We start from the raw sequence: 19,009 nt of genomic DNA on the forward strand, positions 1-19,009 counted from the left end.
CAGATCACGTGGCTCATGCTGTTTGTAATACTACTTGCACAAAGGTCCTTGTGACTTGACTTTAAGGCAACTTTAAAGGGGAAGATATTCCAATTCAAAAAGATGTTTTTAGTAATAGCCAGAAAATAGTTACAACTCAGATAAATTTTGGTGAGTTGGGAGAGTAGGTCATATCTATTGAAACATATGTCAAGATGAAAATGATCTGTTATGACACACATACCAAATTTAGAAGAAGACTTAATACAGAGTTCAATTGGACTGTTGTTGTCATTACTTTCAAATTCCTACCATCCTAGGAAATGATAAAAGGTTGTTTCATTTCCTCATATTTTCCTCAATATTTTTCATAGCAGCATACAGCGCATACCGTAGGTACATTTATACTCTTTAGATATAAAGAGATTTTTTTTTTTCCTGTTTCTATTAAAAGACATCTATATAGATCTTACGTAGCCTGTGATATTGATTAGAAAGAAACAAGCTGTTCAGGAATCTAGAGCAACAGGTGTTAGTCCATAGGAAGATTTTTGCCAGTTGTCATGGAAACATCATCATCACATGTTTCCTAATGCACATGCAACCTATGTTTTGTGTGTAGCAAGGTGTTTTTGTTGATGTGACTCTACCTGCATTCACACACAGGGATGATCAATTTTTTTATCGTGACGTGCAAAATCAATTTTATTTGTTGCTGTTCACATACACACACACACACACACACACACACACACACACACACACACACACACACACACACACAAAGAAAAGCATAATTACTCGGCTGCAAATGAAGCATTTCGAATCCCCAAACTTTGTTTGCATGAACAATGACCAAAACATGTCTCTGGGCACCCGAGTGGGACTAGCGTGGTGAGTCACATTATACCATTCACGTAAGCCTCGCAGGGCAAATTATCGCTCAAAATAAAATCAAGCGAGACTGATTTTCGCATTTCGATGCATATCACGAGACTTAAATAACTTCTTTATTTTTCCATGTTCAAAGATTAAAGGTATTCACATTTTGTTACAGAAGGCGATTTTTAAAAACCAATTGTTTCAGGTTTACGTGAATGCAGCTATAGTTGGCAACTGGTGCAAAGGCTATGAAAAAAAGTTGTATTTTGTGTGTGCGTGTCTGTGTACACGTCTGAATATAATCTGGGGAATTGCTAATTGCAAATTTGCTTACAGCAGGTGTTGTTTTGCATTGGTCAGGGAGTACTAGCTCACATTTTCAAAATGTAAAAACAAAACAAAAAAAGGAAATCTACCCTCGAGAATCGAATTTGTTAGTCATGACCAACAGCAGAATCTCCAAAATTTTAGATACCGTACTTCCATTTCCAAAACAAAATAGCAAAACAGGCTCAGTGTGTGTAACACAAGGTAGGAAGTACACAACCTGGCATATCAGCATTCCATAATCTGGTAACAGAGTCAGTCCCATCTTGCACTGCATGTGTCGTGTTACCACATGAAATTTGATTACAGTGACATTTATGTCTCTCCAGCTTGTTTTGTCGGTTGTGTTAAACTTCGGTCGTGCCAGCGGTCTAATCAATGCTGATGCCGGAATAGCAAGCAGAGGTAGTCGAGAAGGAGTGAGTTCTGCAGATCACAACTCAAGCAGGATTCTGTCCAAACTAGCTTGCATGCTGTAATCTTTGTAACTAGATCATTTGATATTATGATTGAATTATCATTTAATAATATGAAACATATTATATTATCTGCATAAAAGTGTTCGCAATTATGGATGACAGGGAACGAATATGTGTCAATATCAATGTCTTGCAGGCATCATTGGACTGTTGTTGTTTTTTTTGTGTGTGTGTTTTGTTTGTTTTTGGACCATCTGGAGTAACCAGCTCACACAGATCTTGGCTTCATACTACTATGATAGAGTTTGGTATTATGGGCAGGCAAGAGGTAAAAGCAAAATATTTTTTGAAAATGTTTCTGACAAATTAGATATGTTCTTTTATTTGTGGTTTAATACAGCTCTAAAGCTAAGGGTGTGTTCGAGTGCCCTAAAGCGAACCAAAGCGAACTGAACCAAAGCGTACCGTACCGAACTGTGCCAGTGTTGGAGCGTTTGAGCGCTCTGTGGAGAAAGCGTGTACCTCACAAGTTATTTTTAGAAAAGGTCACGCTTGTGTAGCAAGAATGTCATCCACCTGGTGCTTGAACAACTTTCAGCTGTCGCGAACAAAGAGAATGATGTCTTTCCATTGTGACATATGCGCATGATATGCGCATGCTTTACAACGAACTTTTGGTACACTTTTGTACGCTTTTGGAGCACATCGAGAAGTGGTCCACTTTTGGCTTGGTACACTACGGTACGGTACACTTTAGGAGCGTTCGAGCGCTCCTCTGATGTGGGTACGGTACGGTACAGTTCGCTTAAGGAGAGCGCTCGAACGCACCCTTCGAATGCCTTCAGTGGAAAGACAGTGATTGTGTGTCACTGATAGCATTAGGTACTCCAATTCGTAGCAGGCTATAATAGTTTTTTGACTAGCTCAAGAGAAAATTAATTGAAAGGTGAAGAAAATGAGACATATACTCTTTATCTGATGTAGACTAAAGTGCTCCTTCATATTCTTTATTAGAGTCATAATATGACTACCCTGTATTTCATATTTGCTTTGAAGAAATTCAAAGTTAGTTCAAACAGAGCATATTGAATTTTCACATCATCTACCATAGCAGACAGTGTTTTTACAGACATTCATACACTGGGTATTTTTTTTTAAATCAAAATTATTTTTGTATGATTGTTCTGGCACATTGCTTTTATATTTCATTGTTTAAAGAAGGAATTATTTGCTGGTAAGAGTGTCTTTGTTGTACATGTATGTATTGTGGAAATGGAGATGGCTCACAAAGATGATGACAATGGATCTAGTTATTGATCAGTTGCTGAACCAAAGCAAACTATTTTGGATTGAAGCTACGGTAGTAATACTATCACATTAAAGAGTCCTTGGCTGTCTTATCTATGATTGGTCGCATTCAGAATATAATAGGATGCTTCCTGTGTTATTTCCTTCCTTCTTGTAGAAGGAAATGGCTAAGAAATATCATGGGAATGGCTGGGAAAGAGCCTATTTGATTCTATTTTAGAAAAATGACATCAGATCATGGAACTATTATCATTGAATCTACATCATATGTCTCTTTTTTTTTCTTTTTTTTTTGTTCTTGGAAGTAAACACGTGAAAGCCACTTCGAGGATGAGTGATACTAACAGATGGGCAATAAGAATTGATACATTGCATAACTCAAGCACAGAGATATGTACTCAAAATCGTTAACTGATATAGGGAAAGTTGCTTGCTTCTCCCAAATAAGGGCGTAAAAGTACACACACCACACAAACAAATTCACACACAGCATACACACATTCATGTCCACATTCACAGTCAGAGAAATGAATACAATAGAATGAGATGTGACATCAGCACGCAGTCAAGAGCCCATGGTCAGAATCACCTGCTTTATTGCCACGGAAACGGGGCTTGCATGAATAATAGGGTTTGCTCCTAAAAGGGCAATTTGGTCACTTTAAGTTGCCTGTCTTGCTTGAAATTCACCAGGTTCAAGAGGTATTGTCAGTCTTGTGTGACAGAGATTGGTGCATGTATTCTTTAAAACTCCATTTAAGCATGGACCTAATATAACATGGACTATTCACGGCAGTCTTTCTTTGATGTAATGATCGACACCGACACCTGATTATGTGCATCTTAATGAGTACATTCAGGTGTCTTGATGATAACGATTGTGTAATCATGTAACATCACTAACAAAAGAATCATTTCCCTCATTTCAGTCTTGTTTCGTTGATGTGCCTTTTTTTTTTTCAGACGGAAATGTCTTTGAATAAATACAGATGATGAGGAGCAGCAAACCTGAGATCATTACAAATTTTGTGTCAAAAGATGGGTAATTGCTGATTCACACATTTTCGCACACGCATACTTGCCTAATGGCGAGATATATCTGTTCTCTACCATTACCGTCCCTTTTTGCTCTGGAATAAGCTGGAGAAAAGTGAAATATTGAGATCACAAATGACAATCATTCTGCCAAAATGTTAGCTTTCTTTTAAAAACTGCCTGCTTCTCCCAAGCGAAAATTGTTTGAGGTTTGATTTCCTAACATACACCACAACTGCACATTCACTTTACTTGATTTTTGTGAGTTATTTACTTCTGTGCATATAGTTTTAGATTTCTTGAATCTCCGTCTTGTTCTTCTCCCGGCTTGCTGGCGATGACTATCAGGGGATCATGCTAAAAATGTCTTTCTGGCGCTTTTGAGATGTATGGGTATGTCTACATGAATTAATTAACAATACGATGAATGTCCATGCGTATTAGGTCCGTGATTTAAGCCAGTTTAGAGTCTACTCATGTTCACGTTGGTATAAATTGCCTTTTTTTATTATCAGTTGGTTAGGCACTTCACTCATTTTCAATGTAACATACATACAATTAATGGAATTGATCAATCATATCAAACAAAGAATAAAGTTACACACAATACAAGGTGATCAGAATGGTCCATCTATTTTGAGACTTGGGGGAGCATCCATTTCATTATGTTGCATTTAACGTTCACAAGTAAACTTTTTCTATCAATGTTGCCAAATACCAGGCTTACTGTCAGGTGGATGTGCTGGCAAGTACCATTCATAAGGAATATTTGATTAATCATAATTATCTGCTAATCTCAGTGAATATAGAAACCAGCGTGCCTGTTGATGCAAATGACCCTTTTGTGCTTTTGGGCAAAGTGGAACTCCGAACTGGGTTATTGCAAGATTGAATGAGCATTTGACAGATAATTCCTGTGTACTTTAGCTTCAGGAAGATCAAGTGATCTGTTACATCTCATGGATCCCCTTGGAAGGAAACAACAAAGTTATACTGCCAAGATCAATTGACTCGATAGAATTAGGTCAGAGGAACAGTTTCATCAAGATTAGACAAGGGATAGGAAAATGAGCAATATTAAAGTGTCATGTTTTCTTATAATGCTCAAAATATGCAGAAGGTTTAGATGATTGTGATCTCATCTGTTAGATCAGTTTGTACATGAAAAAAAAAACCTCTGTCAAGTTGAAAAGTTTCTGTAACTTTGACTCCCCCTTTCACATAAATCCCTGTTTGTAACCATGACAGCTCTCAAATGATATACAACTGTAACAGAGAGGACTAGTTTCTTCTTTTGAATTAATAAAAAAAATGGAAATTACAGGGAGTTCTTGTTCACAGTCTAATGGGAGATGTCTGAAAGGGTGGCATCAATACTTTATCTAGTTTTATTATCTGATTATGATTTATTGATATTGCTGTTTTAACCTTTTGAGGATGAGCTGATTTTGCTATAATGCACATTTCCCATAGATACATGCCGGAGTATACTCAGGACTAGTCTTCAAGGGGTTAAGAAGCATATGAAATATTTGAAATTCCATAGTTTGTCTTTGTGTGTGTGTGTATCAAGTGTATGAAATTTCATTATTCCATTAGATTTGCTCTTTTTTTTTTTTCAAGTCTCCTCAACAATGAATGGAGTTTGATGCTATCAAAAACAGATTATGATATAATGCCACATGTTCAGAGTATAGACAGGGGAAGAAAAAAAAAATCTTGCCAAGTGCAGTGCCAAACACAGTGACTCACCCATGAGGTCTCCTGTCGAGATAATTTTTGGCATTCCAACATGTGAAGACTGTTCTTGATCTGGGCAACACAAGTTGCACATCCAAAGAAGACTTGAGAGCCTTTTTTCTCTGGCCCTGTACATACTATTTTATTATACATTGTACACCGCATGTGATTGTGTGTGTACATGTATGTGTCTTTAATATTTCTATTTGACATTCATGTTGCATTTTGCCAGGTGTGTACTCACAACTATTACCATGGTTACAGAGAAACGTCACTCCATGTTTTAAATTGGTTTGAATCTAGAGTAAAATTTTAGTTTTATATTTTAATTTCATTATTTTGTGTGTGTTTTATGTGCAGACAAATGTGATAGTTGTGATAGGATGTACATGTAACATCAGTACCAGTGACAGTGTAAGTAGAAACCAGTAGAAAATGAAACATTTCACTAAGACTTGTGAACTTGTGAACTTGTGATTTTTTTTTTTCTGTGTGATTTTCTTTATCAAATACCATGTTATCTACAATCATAGACATGCTCCAAATTATGCCATTAGGGAAAATAAAGCTTATGGATTTTCAGTGATTTATCATTCATATTTACATCTCCAGTAAATGTTGAAGGTACAGCTGTATGGCAGGAATTATCACAGAATTTTCATATTTCACCATCTGCTATCTTCCTGAAAAAAAAAAACACAACAAAACAAACAAACAAACAAACAACTGATTCTCCTGATTTTGTTTGAAACACTGAATGAAAAAGCAAACAAACAAAAGACTATACATGCATTTTTACAAGTATTATCTCATCCAGTGAATGATGACCAGAATAATCCAATGTGTTTAAGATTAAGTCTTCAGAATGTGCCAGATTTTTCTGTACACATATCGTAATCTTCAAGGAGGATGGAATTAGTTAGTGGATGAATGGATTTACACACTTCCTTTCGAGTGGCAGTGCAGGGGATTAACACTATACACATTTGATAGGATGTTATTCTGCATATCTATGAACATTTCTGCACTTTCTGATGTATACTTGTAAATTATATTAAGTGTCTGCAGCCACAGACTAAGCAGCCAGCCTTTCACAGGGGGCTGCTTAGATGGGAGTTGGCTGAGTGAATGGTGTCTTGTCAAAACAAGTGGCGGCTGAGTCGCTAGCCTGGCCAAGTTGATTTCCTTTCTTCAATAGAATTGTGTAGCAGCAGACTTGGGGCCGGAACGGTAGAACAGGAGAGAATCAGTTTGAAGGACATTATGTCACCGTGCCAATGTCACATGCAGCACGCTGTATATTGGATTTTATCGTAGAAAAGCGTAGTTGCCTTCAGGCTGGTGAAAGTACACAATCCTATCTGTTATGAATAAATATTTTTCTTGCGAAGGCCAGGGGTGATATCTAGACAGTGCATCTTTGCACTGAACTCTGTGCTATTTTTTTTCTTCCTGGTTTGCCCTTTAAATTTTCATTTCTATCTTTTGTCTCATTATTTTTCTTTTGAAAGAATCTTTTTTTTTTCTTTTAAATTTGTCACAAATGGCCATGTGCTATGACGTTATGATTGCAGATATATTATTCATTGACATAGGTAGAGCATTATGTAGACATAATGCTGACTTAGGACTTAAATAAATTTCATATCTTGGATTCTTGAGTAAAGCTCATTTAATAGAAGGTTTGATGTATACAGTTTAACCAAGGATCACAGTTCTGACACCACCCGTGTACCTCTGAACACTTTTTGAAATTTTTTAATCTACTGCATCATATGTATGTAATACGCAATCTTTTAATCAATTATGTGATAGCATCTAGGAATTGAATTGGATAAACTCCATATCTAACTTCAGCTTTTAATTTCTAGGAGAGGTGATTGATATTAAACATATTAATATAATGATAAACATTTTACTGCAGAAATGGCACTGGTTAGTGCCTTTGTAGTTTTATCTTCATTTATTTATTTATTTATTATTATAATTATAATGATAATGTTAATAATAATAATAATAATAATAATAATTATTATTATTATTATTATTTTTATTTTTTTTATTTTTTTTCTTTTTTACTTTTTACTTTTTTCTTTCTAGTGTGACCTGATATAAAAGGGTATGGGATTTGCTGTCCAGATAATTCATGTAGTATAATCGTACTGCTTATGAGAAATTCATGTACCAACAAAGTTTAAGATTTTTCTTTTTTCCATGGTAGAGGAAACAAAAACACACAAAAAAAGAAAAAAAAAAACCTTGAATGCAGACCATAAAGTGTGATTTTCCTTCAAATAGATTAGAAATGTAATTTCTGAGGAGTAATCATTACAGATTCTAGTTCAGCATATATTTTTTTTTCATATTTTGAAAATGCATTGTATGTGCTCTTGGGATTGGTGTATAATCACAAGTGATTTGTTGTTGTTGATGATAATAAATTGTAGGTAGTGTTAGACCCAACAGTGCATCTTTAAATTTTGGGTGCTGAGTGCAATAATGATTTCTGTGTTGCTTTCAATCAGACTGAGAACTCCTTGAATGGTGCCATTGAGGAGAAAAGAAGTCTGTCGAAATTGGCTTGGTAGTCTCAGCCACCAGACAGCATATTTTTTTTTTCTTAGAAACAAAGCTTGGATGAGCTGGCAACTTTGAAGACATGACTAGTAATCATGCTGGTCACTATACTTGGGTTTCTAATTCACAAGAGTTTACAGTATGTTTCAGCGAAGTGTTTTTCCTTTAATAGTTTCCCTATTACTATTACCAGCAAGTATGTTATTCTGGTGATTATGTGCAGCTTTGTTGATTGGTATGACCATCATGATATTTTTTTTTTCATCATTAGTTTATTATTGACATCTTTACCTCTGCCATCGCCATTATGTCTCTTACTTTATGCATATCAGCAGTGTTTCTGTGCCATATAGTTTACAAAACCACTGGAAAAGCATTTACCTACACAAGGAACAGTCACACTGGAATTTAGTGCTCAGAAAAGTAAGATGACGGTCTAGAAAAGGAGACTAGTTTGGCATTTGTTGGGAATTATCTCTCATCATGTGACTTTTTTGTGCCCACTGCGAATGAAAGAAGAACTTCCACATTTTTTCATGAAGCGGAAAAGCACCCATTTTGTAACTCAGTTGCCTAGACTTACGATTAGTCCATGCCGAAATGCTGATTTAGTGTCATGGGTATCAGTGTCCTGGGTTTGTTCTCTGCATATATGTCTGGTGTATTAGTGTTGCTGATTGATGGATTAGAGATTTATATCTCAAGGATAAATGTAATGACCTTGTCCTTGGGTCCCTGAATCTCTGACATTTTGGAGATGGTTGTTTTGTTTGCTTGTTTGTTTTTTATTTTGGTTTGTTTGTAATAATTCCTGTGAAATATGAATCTTTTGTGTATTCTCTCGTAATTTTGAAATAAAGCTTGAATTTAATTTTCTAGATCATAGAGGATGTACAGTGTAGCACAAATTTTAGGGATACATTTCTGTCCATGTGCCTTTTATATCACACCATAATTCTTAATTTTTTTATACAGCATGCAATATAACATTCCTTTCATTTACTGTACATTATATTTATGACATGCATATTCTGTAGAACCAGAAATTGTTGTGTGCGTGAAACATTCATGAATTTCGTGTGGAGCCAAGATTTGTGAAAATAAAATGCATGCAAAATTTTAAATTGTGTACACAATGCGTATTGAGTGCCAGTGGCAATTCGAGAAAGTTTCATGCTAGGAAAAAAGGCTGTTGGTTCCAAGTCACAAAATTTTCATGCCACAAAATGTTTCTGGTTTTACAATATATATCTTTTTTTTTTTTTTTTGTCCATCTGGTTAAACTAAGACACAGACAAGATGAGAAACAATACTCATAGAACAAAGAACAAGGAAACACAGAGTCTCCTTGTCATTACATCAGATTCGTGGAGGATTAATTTGTATACTTCTTGTAAGGAGCCAAGATATTTCTCACATTTTTTGGTTCGAAAATTTAAATGGCTTTCTACACACTGAATGCACAAAAAATTACAGAAACTAAAGCAGAAACCCCCAAAGGAACCTAATTTGTGTATTCATGATGCTCAGATGTGTGCATTACTTGAAGATTGTTAATTCTCGGAAGAGCAACAACTATGAATTCTGCTTCTTAATGGTGGTAATAGAGCTTGCCACCTCTTTTTCTGTGCATATACTGGAAAACATGCATGAATACAGACAAGTCTTATAAATCCATAAAGAGTCTGTAGACATGAACCTTAGTGTGTTGGGGGGGGGGGCAGAATTTGATCATGCTAGATCGTGTTTTAAGTTACAGTGATTCATCATACAAAGCCCATTAACCTCAACCACAGGGTTGGCTTGATAGTGGGATTTGAGTTTCATCTACTTCTCAGATTGTTCCCACTTCCCCACCCAGGCGGGATAAGCGAAACATGATGGGCCTTGGTTCTTTGGGATTAAGATCAATAGTTAAAGGGAACAGAAGTGTGCAAGGAATTATCATATTTGTTTGCTGTAGAGGTGTGTTCAAATTATGACATTATAGTTTCTGGAACAGCAAAAAATTACAAATGTTTATTTCTATTCTCATGTTAATAAGACATCTGTCAGCATTGTTGTAAGTAAGGCTTGGATGAGAAATCATTCTAAGACCCAATTTTTGACAAATCAGTTGATATGTTATGCATTGTAGTATAATATTGTCAATGAGTATTCCTCTTGTGTAGTATAGTATAGCTTAGCAAGGAATCATGCAATCTGGACTATAAGAATATTTCCCTGAGCAACATTAAGAGCTAGTGTTGTAGTCTCATATTAAATCAAATTTGGATACAGAAATGACAGTATGGATTTAAAGAGGTTGTAACATCTTACTGACATTGTTAGTAATGGAAATCATCAACTCTGTTTGTCTACATATAGATTAAAGGGACTGTACAGTACTGGTTGAGGTTGTTTTGAACATTCCTAAGTGAGATAATGAAAAGCCTCTTATGAAATAGGAAAGAGCATGTAATTTTAAGAAGGATTCAACGTTTATTTGATGAAAATTGGTTTTCAAATGGTTGAGATATCCAAAAAAGTGCTAATAATAAAAGGCGACATGCCACAACTTTATTAGGATCTCTTTGTTTCACCTTGTTTTTGGATATCTCAGCCATTTCAAAACCGATTTTCATCGAATAAACTTTTGATACCCCATAGAAGTGCATGCTCTTTGACATCTCATAGAGTGGTTTCTGAATATCTCACAAAACGTTAAAAGCTAAATCCTCACCTCGACTAGAACTGTACACACCCTTTAATCCTCAGAATAGTGTGGAAATTTGATCTGTCTAAAAAAAAACACACACACAATCATCTAACAGAAAATGCTGTCTTGCTTTCGGAATTTATGTTCCTTTGCTTTTATTGTTGATCTGCCTTTGACCCTGATATTTACGCTGCACCACGAAAATCATGCACATTTATTACAGTTATTGATCTGTAACAAGTGAAGCAAGAAACATTGCTCTAACAAGCTTAGCAGTGGCAAAGCAGGCATTTCCAGTGATGCATAAATTAAACTTGTAGCATTTAAGATGACAATGATTTCTGGAAATGTGTTTAATGAGGTAATTTTCCCATTCATGTCACACATGGAACATGAGACCAGGGCAAAAGAGAAATGTCCCCAGGGGCATGCTGGTCGGCCATGTGGCTCGTTTGAAAACCCTCGCCATGAATACAGTCGATGTTTGCATTCCCTGCATGGTGGAGCCTAATGCACATGCTGAATGTCAATAATGGTAAGATTATACCACCATGTACATTGTTATAATCAGTTAGTAAATAATTGATTGACAATCTTTATCGCTGACTATCAGCTTATTCCAATACACTAAAAAAGGCACCGTGCAGGTGTTTCTGCTTCTAGTGCCTCTCTATTTTTCTTCTAGCACCAGTGAACAGATTTGTATACTGTCTATATTTTGATGCATTTTATGCAGTTTTGAGCATTTTCAAATTGTGTATGCTCAAGCATGTGACTGCCTGTGTTGATATGATAGAAGGTGTTGTTTGTTTGTTTGTTTGTTTGTTTGTTTTTTTGGGGGGTTATATGTTGGATACTTGAATCACTGAGTAAGAAAACAATTTTTTGTTGTTCTTAAGGTACATCTGGACTTATCAGTGCTGAATATGTACAGTTTGTATACATGCAAGCTCTAGCATTGTGTGTGCATGCAAGTGAGAACCTACACAAAGTTGAGATACATTGGATCTTCAATCTGCAACATCCCCTTGATTGGCTCTAACCAGTTACACTTTTACAGTCTGTAGCTTCAAACTGTTGGTTTTCACGACCTTAGATATATAGATGACAAACAATTCAATTCAATTCAATTTCGCTTTTATTATAAAAACACCAAATAAAAAACTGAAGACTATCGCATTTGGTTTTAATACCAGTCATTATATGCACTTTGTGATAATAATGTTAAGATCAATATTGTGTCTCGATGCATGGTAAGCACTGGAACTCCTGAATGAATCATATCATATTTCAATAAATTCATGTTCACATATGCATACCATTTAAAATTACTTTTTGATTTAAAAAAAAAAATCAAATGCGTTCTGTACACCACATACACTGGCATAATTTCAAATTTAGAATACATACAAGGTATCTTGTCTGTCTCATGGTAGTTTGGGCAAAGTTATTCACTAACTCCTGTTATTCCTGAATTTGCTGATTATACATGTAAGCAGCACAAACAGTAGGTCAACTGACTGAATGTAAAGACTAATGACCTTTCCAGTTGAAACCTGTTTTCATATCTTGTGAAGATCTGAGACTCAAGCCCATAACATTGTAAACAGACAAAAAAGTTTAGTTTTATTTTGTCAGAATCTTGGGAACTATATTCAGCTCTTGAAAAACAAATCATAATATTATATGTGTCAGCTAGCAAGAAATAAACCCAGGCCAGTGGCTGGAAGGTAAAGTGATAAATGAGCAGTTACAGTTCCTTTGAGAATATTGCTTTTATATTGCAGTGGTAAATGGTGGGGACAACTAGAAGAGGGAGAATCAAAGCTAAATGCCAGCCTGTGATCAATGCAAAATAAGTGTGTGACATTTTCATCCCTTCAATATCTGTTGTTTATGTTCCTGCTACACCTTGACACAGTGTACTGTAAAAAGGGATATTTTCACCTGAGTAGTTTCATATGTTTTTAATTTCATGGAATTAAAATAGTACATAAAATATGATTGTCCATTGTATTACATCATGGGACTCAAAAATTGTGAACATGCATTTATTTTTGCGCTAGGTGCATGTCTCATGGAATGTGTGAAAATTTTCCCTTTTACAGTATTCTCTTTCATTGGTGTGGTCTTTTATTGTTATCCTTTTTTTTCGGGGGGGGGGGGGCGGGGGTTGAGTGAGTTATGTGGATTACTTTCTTAAGATACACATAGAATTCAATTCTTTGCTACTCAATCTCTTTTCCCTGTTTGGCAATTTTCTTGGGAAAGCAAGTCTGAAATGACAAAAACCGTTGGCACTAGTGATATTGTCTGTCCATGGCATCAAGGCAGAGGGACCTGAAAGTGGGCAATATAATCTGTGCTGCTTTTTTTCCTGGTTTTACCGAGATACTCTGTTGGTCATTCCATTCTTCTTACATTCCTCCCCACCCCCACCCCCCCCCCCCCCCTCAAAAAAAGAAAAAAAAAAGAAAAAAAAGAGAGAACTGTAATCATTCATACAGCATGCATAATTTCTTTCCTGTAAAGGTTCATTCTAGCTCTAAACTCATATATTGTTTGTACAGATTATACCAGCATTATGAGTATCATGTGAAAGTTCATGTTAGCTATATGGTGTAAATAGATAGTACAGATGTACAAGTATGCCTATGTCAACACCTTCACACACCCAATTATGTCAGATACTAGTATGATACTCAGTCCCTATTTGTACCTAGTAAAGTGTGCATTATGTCTGCAATGTCTGTTTTCACTCACTGCAAATTTTAAGAACAACAATGACAACAACAAAACTACAATAAGATTAGAAACGCTTCACATACTTTGTACATAATTACACATAGATTAAAAGCCACCACAAACCCTTCAGAGGCTTTACAAACAATCTCTCTCATAATTACAGCACCCACATCACAATTTAGGGGGATGCAAGCCACATGATTTCTACAGAAAGGAATATGATATACAGTTTTTCCCTAATTCCCCATTTATCAGAAGCCATCAGACCTGACATGATGATGAAGGTGGGTTAAAGGGACTCGTCAAACCTGGAATCAATGAAGTGGTGAAAGGGAAAAAACATTTTTTTTTTTGGGGGGGGGGGGCGCATGTTGATCAACAGAGTGAATGGAATGTCTGACTACAAGGGATCCCTACAATGTCATTCTGAAGTAATATCGTTTAATTACATGTAAACTGCGCTAACCTAAGTTATACACTCCACACTATTATTAAACACGTTGAATAGATCTCACTCAAATGGTGTATTCCTCAGGACACTGCAGTTAGTTCAAATATTATATGAAATACATTTCAGATCACAGATATGTATTTTGAACCAGATATTATAACAAAACCTCTGTGCACACCTGGTTGATATGTATGCCAAGACCAGGTATGGATCGATGTTTAAAGAAAGAAAAAAACTTTTTCAACCTACTTAAGTAAGTTTATAGAACTACAAAGGAATGTAAAGATGAATGACCACAATAACTCAAGAGATGTTGATATCCATAATATGGCAGCTTCTAGAAAAGTTTGCTCGTTGAATGGGATTGCCCATTTTTCATAATTCGTGATGTGATTAACAGTAATATGCAGATTACTAAATTGTTCTTGCAATTTCCTGTGGTGAGTACACTTAAATCTCAAATATAACTCACAAATTAGCATAAACAGGAGTACAAAAACTAGATGGTTCAAAATAATATTGTAGCATTATATTAGTCTGTACTATTTCCTGCTTTTACCTCAAGTGGCATACAATATGTAATGTTTCAGACATTTACTGCAAATGACTTGGAAATCCAGACTGTATGATCAAAAATATTTGTGTATTGTGAGATATGTGAAACTACCGTCAGTGCTTTCACAAATGTCAACGTGTTTCCATGATGTACACGTATTGCTACAGGCGGGTGCAGTCAGGCTCCGTCGCTCACTATTTTCTCATCCTCTCCGTTCCTTTGTTTTGAATCAGCCCCGCAATATCCAGCTCACATTTTGATATGTAGGCATCCTACAGCCATGGGCTTTTTTGCTGGCAATCCAATAATGCCAACGCTGCTTGTAGTATCCATCTAGTCGGTTTCATATTTCTTGCATCTTACATGTTTGTTTCTTCCTTTATACTGCTTTTGTGATATCCAGAATGTTGATGTGCACTCACAAGCATGATATCCATGGCCACCTGTATGGAATCACCATCAAAATCTCTGCTCTCTGAAAAATCCTCTGCTTGTTGACATTGTGCAGAAATACTATAGCTGTCCCTCAATTGTTGCCTTCTGTTTTCAGATACTGTGTTAGTCAGTATTGTATCTTTGTAGTCTGTGATATTGCATTAGTTACAGTTCATGTTGTGTGAACAAGTAGGTAAATGTGACACTGTGTTTAATACAATACCTGTGCAGTACCAAATCTTTTTAAGTGTGATGTAATCAGTATGCCAAATTATGAGAATAAAAGACCAGAATTATGAACAGAGATTTAAGGAATTTCAATACACGGAAAGAATGTGATGGAGAGAGGTTTTTTTTTTTTTTTTTTTCAATTCAATTCATTTATTTTCATTTTTTTCCCCAACAGAACACAACACAGAATAAATTAGGAATTATATCACAAACGTATACATTCAACTTTGCAAAGGATATCAAATGATACAAATAAAGATATGCATGCAAACTTGCAAAAAATACAAAGTTATGTTTCAGTTGAGAAAAAAATATTCTTGTATTATTCTGAATAGATGAATATCACATTTGATGGCAATATGTATAAAACAGACTGTTCAGCTTGGTATACAACGTCAGACCATCTCAAAATCATGCCACTTTGAAAGATTAGCCAAATCAGATGTACTGTAGGAGCAGATGGGCAAACGTCATAATTTGCCATAAATAGAATTAATTGCATTATCAGTGAATTGGAACTGTTCTGTTTACCAGGAGTACAACTGTGGGCCAGTTGTCCAAGTTGAATTCTACAAGTGTTTAATTATATAGGGGATGTTTTGTTTACTATTGTATTCTCTTCAGTGCACCTGCCTCTTTGAGTTTCCACTGTTATATAGAAATTGCTCCCTTGCGCTGAGCTTTGCTCGTTCAGTCAAGTAAACCTCCAAAAGATCTCAGGGAAGCTTTATGTTTTCACCTATAGATAGCAGTTGAAAGTGGAGTATGACGCACATGGGCATTATTTTATGAAGAGTTATAATTGATTATGCAGTTGATTTCTGTGGTAAGTCTATGGCAGCCTGTGTGGAAGGGAAATTTATAATCGATTATATCTTGATAAAACGGGGCCATGAAATAACACTTACACTCTGTTAAAAAAAAAACCCATAGTATTCCTTATTAAAGGTATTAACCCACATTTGTAAACCTGCAGCAATTGGTCTCATAGTTAGCAATGCATGGAGTTTGGGTATGATTGCAGTAACACCTGTGCAAACTTTCGTTCCAATTATTCCATTACTTTCATAAAAATAAATGAAAATGCACCGTAATCCGTATGCATGCGTATAACGCTCGCTAGCTCCGGTCCACGTACGTGTTACATGTACAATGTACGTAGCTATAGCCCGCGCTCGTAATTCGATTTTGGGTCGGGTTGACCCGGTTTGAAAATTGATTTTAAAACGATGATTTTCTCTCTTTTATCGAATGGTATAGACAAAGAGCGACAGGTGAGGTGTAACTTGTACTTGAAGTCATATTGGACCTGTTTTATGCAGTTTTGATTTTCGTGGGTTTGCAAATGTGGGCTAGTACCTTTAAGAAAACCACCTCAGCGGAACTGTAGCAGAAATTTGATTGAGTTTTACATTCAGTCTGATTATTATACTGTCCATGAAGATATTTCCATGCAGGGGAGAGGAATAAAAAGGAAAATGAAAGGTGCAGTTTTATTTCATTTACTCTGTGTGTAGAGAGTGAACGATTTGTTAGAGAGAAAATTGTGAAAGGAAAATGTATGCATCTAGTTTGTCTTGGATGATGCTCATAAATGCAACTTTTCAGTCATATTTTGTATGAGTACTGCTGCAACAGAGCACGTACATGTACACAGGCAGGGTGGGTGAATATATGCTTCAGTCGAAATCCCAGTCCCATGCATGTCATTTGATGTGGTGTTTTTTTTAACTCCTTGGGGATCTCCGTGGTGATACAGCCACCTACCTGTGTCTTGGTGTTGTCTTACTGCACGCACTGATGTGATGTTTAATTTACCTGAAGATGGGAGAGGAGGGCCTCAGGAGTCCGAGGGGGTAGCAATCTTGCCAGGGATGTACAGACTGTACATGTACTTGCTAGTCTCTTTGCAAGGACTTTGAGATTATCGGTTCTTTCCATGGTTTATCCTTTACAAAAGCATGCATTCTTAAATTTGAATCTAATAGTATGTGCTGGAAATCATATGCACCACTTAGCCACGAGTATTTACATCTATGTAGATTGCTTCTCCTTATGTGTTTTCTTAAAACATTAAGCATCCTGAATAATGTGTTGAAGTGTTTTTTCTATAAACAAGTCCAAAGTGGACAGTTTTAATGCGTATATGCACTGCATAGTGCATCTGATAGTGCAGCCTACTTTAAAGTACTATACAGCAATGAATTATACTTTATGTATCTGATAGTGTATAATCTTGTTTTGGGCCCCAACAACAAGCACCAGATGCTTCAAAGGGGTCCCGACATTAATTTCCATAATATGTGCATGTGTGTCTACACACATTGCATTTGTTTTTATTGTGTATAGTAAGGGTACTAGGTCTCGCGCAGGGACGTAATGATCGCGCATAGCGTAACTGCGTATAGCAAGCAATATTACGCGTAGGACTAAGCGCAAAATTTGCCGATACGCCCATGAAATAAAAATACCTGACAACCGCTAAACATGAGAAGAAAGCAGGTAAGAAATTTTGATTTCAAATAAATTTTGCACCAAATTTCCAATTTTTTGGAACAAATTGTTCACTAAATTTCCAATTTTTTACACTGTAATTTACCTACCTTAGCTTAAAATCTTTTTTTAAGGATGTTGTAGCCTAGACGTGTCGTCTCGCTTGTCTCGTTCGTATGATCGTAGCCGATAGAATTCGTAATTTGTTCGATCGATCGTTGATAACATTCTACGAAAGCCGAAGCACGCTACAGCCGCAGAGAGGGGCAGACACTTTCACGCTTGAAACTACATAGGGCAGCTGCGCGATCTTTACATACCCCGAGAAGGTGAACGCATAAAAAAAAGTCCGACATACAAACGGCGACAGCGCACTACTCCGTCATCGTATCATCAGGAGATTCTGGGAGGTGATTTTTCTGCATTTTCGTGATATTCATTGAGAAATTCAGGTACGATTATGGAATAACTTCTATTATAAGAGCATTTCAAATTTTCGTGCGCGATATCTAGACCCCTCAACCATACATAATGTACTTTTGATCTATTTTGTGCCAAATAAATTGAATTGAATTGAATTGAATAGTGCAGCTTACTTTAAAGTACTGTACAGCAGTGAACTATACCTCATATACTAGTAGACCATTATTACAACATTGCATGTCAATGAGCTCATATTGCAAGCTTTCAGCTTCTAGGCTATAGGAGAAAGGGAGGAGGATGATGTGAATTGATAGGACTGCATCAGTAGCAGTGCTAACATGTGTACAAGCTTTCATTTGCCATATTTTTTTTTTTGTGTGTGTGTGTGTTCAGAGGTATTCATTAGGGTAATTGGCCTGGAGGCATTGCTAGAATCATGCCTACTCTACACACGATGATGGCAATACTCTTGGAGGCTTTATAGGGAGTGCTTGTAATTGATTATCAGCGCACAGCTAATCAATGCTGTATTGTATGGTTGTGTGCCGGACTGCATCGGCACCTGTGTTGGAATCTGTGTGTGTGTGTGTGTGTGCATTTGTGTGTGTTGATGTGTGTGTAGGTATGCGTGTAAGTCTGTGTCGGTGGGTGTGTGAATGTGTGTGTGTGTGTGTGTGTGTGTGTGTGTGTGTGTGTGTGTGTGTGTAAAT

The 19,009-nt window shown here is 36.3% G+C and overlaps 1 protein-coding gene across 1 annotated transcript in view; it reads left to right on the top strand.

Moving 5' to 3' along the window:
- Positions 1-19,009, top strand: part of LOC140231720 (transmembrane protein 184B-like) — a 74,238-nt gene that overhangs the window by 17,822 nt on the left and 37,407 nt on the right. The gene's annotated exons all lie outside the window — the stretch shown is intronic.

Source organism: Diadema setosum, chromosome 8 (assembly GCF_964275005.1).
Source record: "Diadema setosum chromosome 8, eeDiaSeto1, whole genome shotgun sequence".
Taxonomy (NCBI): domain Eukaryota; kingdom Metazoa; phylum Echinodermata; class Echinoidea; order Diadematoida; family Diadematidae; genus Diadema; species Diadema setosum.